This window comes from Maniola hyperantus, chromosome 27, assembly GCF_902806685.2.
Source record: "Maniola hyperantus chromosome 27, iAphHyp1.2, whole genome shotgun sequence".
Lineage (NCBI taxonomy): Eukaryota > Metazoa > Arthropoda > Insecta > Lepidoptera > Nymphalidae > Maniola > Maniola hyperantus.
Window position 1 is genome coordinate 736,673 of NC_048562.1, and position 6,979 is coordinate 743,651.

Here is a 6,979-nt window from a genome sequence, read left to right on the forward strand (position 1 = left end):
TAGTATGGACATGATAGTTAAATTTTAATCACTACCCATATTATAGATGCGAAATGTGTGTTTGTTTGTTTGTTGGTTTGTCCTTCAATCACGGTGCAACGGTGAAACGGGTCGTCGTGATTTTTTGCATGGGTATAGTAAATGACCTGGCGAGTGGTATAGGCTACTTTTTATCCTGAAAAATCATACAGTTCCCACGAAATTTTTAAAAAAGTCGCGGGCATCAGCCAGTAAAAATATAACTATACTAGCGATGCCCGCTTGGACTTCGTTTGCATGGATTTAGGTTCATAAAAATCCCGTGGGAACTCTATGATTTTCCGGGATAAGAAGTAGCCTATGTCACTATCCAGATCTTTGACTATACCCATGCAAAAAATGACGTCAATACGTTGCACCGTTGCGACGTGATTGAAGGACAAACCAACAAACAAACACACTTTCGAATTTGTGATACGGGAAGGGACCTAATTGAATTTATTATGGTTATATTTAAGGTAATGCATTCTCAATATTGGCAATGATTTTATTTTTGACTAGATGTTGAGGACTTCGTACGCGTGGATTTCGGTTTTTAAAAATCCCGTGGAACTCTTTAATTTGCCTATGTCCTTCCCCGGGATGTAAGCTAGCTCTGTACAACATCGAAATCGGTTAAACTGTTGAGCAGTGAAAAGCTCGCAGACAGACAGACAGACATACTTTCGCATTTATAATATTAGTGTGGAAGTATGGATGACCTTTGATTTATAAAATAACAATCTTCTTTGACTTTCTGATAAACATCGGGTTTCAGGTGTCCGCATCCGTATTACAAAGCCTCCGCTGTCCATTCGTCCGTCCGTCCGTCCAACCATCTGTCCGTCTGTCTGTCTATCAACGGCCAGTATCTCGTGAACCTTAACTATACGTAAGAGAGTTGAAATTTTTACACAATTTTTATTTCTATTGCCACTATAATAACAAATCTGTTTGTCTATTTGACTTTGAACGGTCTAATCTTGGGAAAAATAACAAAGAGTTCCCACGGGATTTTTAAAAACCTAAATCTACGCGGATGAAGTCGCGGACATCGGCTAGTTTTAATACAGTTAGTGATATCATAGACTCGGTACGAAAAATAATCTATTTATATACTAATGGTCACATCCACGCAACTCTAGCGTGTTTCCCACGCCATGTTTATATTATGTACACTAGAATTTTAATAACCAATTGCCAGTAAACAGCGTGAAAACCGTTATAAGCTAGGCGTTTGCCGAAATTTATAGGTTTTGAGATATTACATAATCTAGCTCTATCAGGTCTCAGGTAGATTCATTTGTCTATTACAAAATTGCTTTCTTATTAATTTTTAGGGCTCCGTACCTCAAAAGAAAAAAAGGAAGCCTCGATACTTGTACCACACTTCGTTGTCTGTCTGTCTGTTTGTCAAGAACTGCCAAGTGAATCAAAACTATAGGGTATACTTCCATACCATCGCGTCGTACCAGAAATATCAGTTTTTGTGATGTAACCACAAACACACTGTTTTCGGATTTTTCCCATTGCTATCTGCCATGATTCTGGGTCCGTTGACCTAGAATCATGAAATTTGGCAGTCGGCAATAGGTTGATTATGATGATCATGGTCATCCCATTGATGATGATGTCGTCTTCGGGATGGTGAGTGATAATGGGCTACTTTTTATCCTGGAAAATTAAAAAGTTCCCATGGGATTTCCAAAAACCCAAATCCACGCAGGCATAAGCTAGTATATAATACTTGCTTATGCTCGCGACTTCGTCCGCTTGGACTATACAAATTTCAAACCCCTACTTCACCCCCTTAGGAGTTGAATTTTCGAAAATCCTTTCTTAGCGGATGCCTACGTCATAATAGCTATCTGCATGCCCAAATTTCAGCCCGATCGGTCCAGTAGTTTGAGCTGTGCGTTGTTAGATCAGTCAGTCAGTCCCCTTTTCGTTTTCTAACAGACCTATTGTAAGAACAAATAAATTATTTAATCATTTAAAATCATTTAATTTTATATTTAGATTAGTGATATCCTATCATATATATATATATATATATATATATATATATATATATATGATAGGATATCACTAATCTATATATATATATATATATATTAGGGATTATTATCCAAAAATATTTTAGTATGTGCAAAACAGGCAGGTAGGTACATTGATCTTTTAAATACAAACAAAAACTGGCTAGGAAAACTAGTTAGTACTGTTCAAACAGATAGGGTAGAGTCAATACTCAATACAATCAGACTCATTCTATAAAAAACCGGCCAATTGCGAGTCACGCTCGCGCAACTAGTGTTCCGTACTACAGTCGTGATTTTTCGACATTTTGCACGATAATTCAAAAACTATGATGCATAAAAATAAATAAAAATCTGTTTTAGAATGCACAGGTGAAACCCTTTCATATGATACCCCACTTGATATAATATGTAGTTATCTTACTTTGAAAATTGAAAATACCAATTATTAGTTCATGACCACAATTAATTTTTTTTTGTGTGATGTAACCACAAATTCACGGTTTTCAGATTTTTTCCCCATAATATTATAAGTCTGCTACAAGACCTACCTACCTACCTTTCATGATTCTAGGCCAACGGGAAGTACCCTATAGGTTTTCTCGACAGACACGACAGACAGAGAGACAGAAAACAAAGTGATCCTATAAAGGATCCTTTTTTCCTTTCGAGGTACGGACTACGGAATCCTAAAAAGGACCCGGCTCATTCGGGGTCCTCGGATGGGCTCAAAACTAGTCGGCCTTACGTTCGACTAAATACTTGAGTATAGCTGTAACAATCTAAGTATACTTATAACGGAAATCACTCACGATAGTTTAAACACTAAAATATTTTTCTATTCTATAAGCAAATAATTAACACAGGTAAGTATTGGATTAAGAGCCAGCGCGTGCCAGACCTTCGTTATTTTATAAAAGCTGAAAGTTTCCCTGCGTATTGTCTCCACCTTCCCAATACGACAAGCTCCGTCTCTTAACGTTTTTAAGACTCGTGTATATAAACACTATCTTAAATGTCAGAACCCTACTATGTAATTACGCATTATTAAATATAATATCCTACAATTAAAACATCAATATTACTCATATTATTGTTGTATATTTATTATTCATCTATCATTATATTATATATAAATATATGTATATATATTATGTATTATATAATATGTACCTATGTATATCTTTATCTATATATTATTATTTAGGCATTCCTGTGCCTATTAATATACATATTACTTATATTATAATTATTATCTTTATGTTCCCTAAGAACTTATGTACGTACACCTTAAACCCAGTTTCACTAGCCTTTAAATCCTCTTCAACCTAGTTGCCTGTGGCCCTACCGCGGTTGTTTGACAGCTACAATGTCACGATCGCAATCATCTCTGATTGGTTAATGCTCGCTCACTATTGGCCACAATGCATTGTTGCAACAAGAATCGCACAAATTCAGCCAATCAGAACAATTGAGATTGTAATAATGATTGATGCAGGTTTTAGACAATCGCCCTGCTGGTAGAGATCGCTTCACAGCGATTGTATGTTCTTCTTTTACATGTTTCTTTTTGTGTCTTTTCTTTTTGGTGCACAATAAAGAATATTAAAAAAAAAAAAAAAAAAAAAACTGGGAGGAACGTTTTGTTTGGATATTTGTTCGGATCATGGTGGTTTTGCGAGATAACGGGTAATAAAGGTATAAAAAATCTTACGTCAAAGAATAAAGTAATTTTTTTTATATTTTCTTCGGAATAGTATTAGAAATCACGTCATGCGTTGCCAGACACTTAGGCTGAAATCTATAGAGCGCACTTTTACTTTGCTCAGACTTAAGATTGAGTTAAAACGAGACAGATTTATGTGAGAGATATAACTCTGTCTCGTTTTAACTCTGTCTTAAGTCTAAGCTAAGTCAGAGTGCGCTCTATAGATCTCACCCTTAGTGGCAACTCCCTTGCTAGACACCACTAAAGTTTAAAAGTTTATAGGTGTCTGGCTGGGGATTGCCACGACTAAGTGTTGTGTACCTATGCATGACGTGATTTCTAATAAGTGCTATTCCGAAGAAAATTTAGAAGAAAATGACTTTATACTTCAACGTAAGATTTTTTACACAAACATTAAAACAAACGTTCCTCCCAGTGTTGGGGACAATACGCAGAGAAACTTTTTTTTTTTTTTTAAGAATATTAGCCATATTAAATGACTAATATTCCCCTTTCCTCTCCAATTAAGCGTCAGGCTTGTGCTAGGAGTAGGTACGACAATAGTGCAACGGGCGGGATTTGAACCGTCGACCTTTCGGTTTTCAGTCCACTCCTATACCGGTTGAGCTATTGAGGCTCTAAGTTTACTTTCAGCCTTTATAAAATGAGGAAGGTCTGGCACGCGCTGGCTCTTAGACTTAGGCACACCAAAATATTTCTCTATTCATTTTAGTAGCAGTATAACAATTAACATAGCTAGGTTTTAATTAAAAAATTTAGAAACCTACACTTACATAGTTACAACTTCGATCTGATAACACATAAACACAATAAACACTGCAATAAATCTAACCCTAATAGATCGTAACAGATATAGGCACGATAAGTTAGACTTAGAACAAAGGAGGGTACCACCAAACTATACCACGCCGCAGGCAAGGTCGCGTTGAAACGCTATCTTTCCGATTCCCACAACAATTTTGCCTGCAATCCGTTTGGATGGGTGTGTACTGCGATTGAGCAGTTTTGATACTTCAAAAACAAGAAGTTTAAGTATATTTCTCAACAAAAAAACATTTTTGACTCTAGGCTTATGCTCCATTTCATAGTAGCAGTAGTATGTCAATTAATAATAACAATTATAAAAGAAACCGACATTTACAAAGTTACAATTTCGATCTGATAACACCTAAACACAATAAACACTGCAATAAATCTAACCCTAATAGATCGTAACAGATATAGGCACGATAAGTTAGACTTAGAACAAAGGAGGGTACCACCAAACTATTCCACGCCGCAGGCAAGGTCGCGTTGAAACGCTATCTTTCCGATTCCCACAACAATTTTGCCTGCAATCCGTTTGGATGGGTGTGTACTGCGATTGAGCAGTTTTGATACTTCAAAAACAAGAAGTTTAAGTATATTTCTCAACAAAAAAACATTTTTGACTATAGGCTTATGCTCCATTTCATAGTAGCAGTAGTATGTCAATTAATAATAACAATTATAAAAGAAACCGACATTTACAAAGTTACAATTTCGATCTGATAACACCTAAACACAATAAACACTGCAATAAATCTAACCCTAATAGATCGTAACAGATATAGGCACGATAAGTTAGACTTAGAACAAAGGAGGGTACCACCAAACTATTCCACGCCGCAGGCAAGGTCGCGTTGAAACGCTATCTTTCCGATTCCCACAACAATTTTGCCTGCAATCCGTTTGGATGGGTGTGTACTGCGATTGAGCAGTTTTGATACTTCAAAAACAAGAAGTTTTAGTACATTTCTCAACAAAAAAACAGTTTCGAAGCTACTTCTCTATTTTATGGTAGCACTAGTAGGTATGTCAATCTAAATATATAAAAGGAAAATGTGACTGACTGACTGACTGATATATCAACGCACAGCTACTGGACAAATCGGGCTGAAATTTGGCATGCAGATACTATTATGACGTGAGCATCCGGTAAGAAAGGATTTTTGAAATTCAATCCCTAAGGGGGTGAAATAGGAGTTTGAGTGTAGTCCACGCGGATGAAGCTCGCATAAGCTAGTTTTAGTGTATTTCTCAAAAAAAAAAATAGCCACACTGGCTAATAGTGTGCTTAATGCATCTTTGAGAACATTATGGTTAATTCTCAGGCATGCAGGTTTCCGAACGATGTTTTCTTTCACCGATAAAGCAAGTGATATGAATAAAGAATAACATACTAATATTATAAAAAGTAAAAACAGACAGACGGATGGACAAAGTCGCCCCATGGTGGTTCACTTTTTACCTACCATTTTGGAACGAAACCTCTAAAAAGCCGTAATAGCGTAGTGGTTAAGTCGTCCGCCTCCTATTTAAGAGGTTGAGGGTTCGATCTTAGACACGACCTCTAACTTTTCAGAGCTATGTGCGTTTAAGCAATGAGAACGTTCTTAGTCGTCCGGCAATGTGTCGATCAGGGACAGTTATTGTTGGCTGTCTCTTCGTTCTTCCGTTTGAGTTGTAGCTTTGTACAGTTGTTGTTGGCGTTTGCGTGAAAATTTCTAATATAATGTAAACAATTATGGCGTGCGATTCGACATTGCAACACAAAATGTTTATGTCAGTTTAAATAAAATACTTCAAGTATCAAAACTGGCTGATCCAGCGGGTCAACAACAATTACATTACGTCAGAACGCCGCGTTCTCAGTTCACGAGATTGCAGCATCACTGACCGCTGGATGCTGTGGCCAATCTGTGATGACAGCACACGTACACTAACCCCATAATCATCACATAGGCAATCAAAGTAATTTAAAAAATAGGTACACCATAAATAACTTAAGGCATATTATTGAGACGTTTAGAACTTATGTTACTAGCGACCCGCCCCGGCTTCGCACGGGTAACTTATTACAATTTTCGTAGGGATCTCTAATTTTTTTAAAAATAAAATATAGCCTATGTCAATCAGGAATAATGTAGCTTTCTACTGGTGAAATAAATTTAAAAATGAGTAATTAGTTCACGAGATTACCCCCTACAAACAAACTTACAAACTTTACCTATTTATAATATTAGTCTACGAGTAAATGTATTAAGAGAGAAAAAAAGGTGACTGACTGACTGACTGACTGATCTATTGACGTACAGCTCAAACTACTGGACAGATCGGGCTGAAATTTGGCATGCAGATAGCTATTATGACGTAGGCCGGATGCGGGGTTAATATT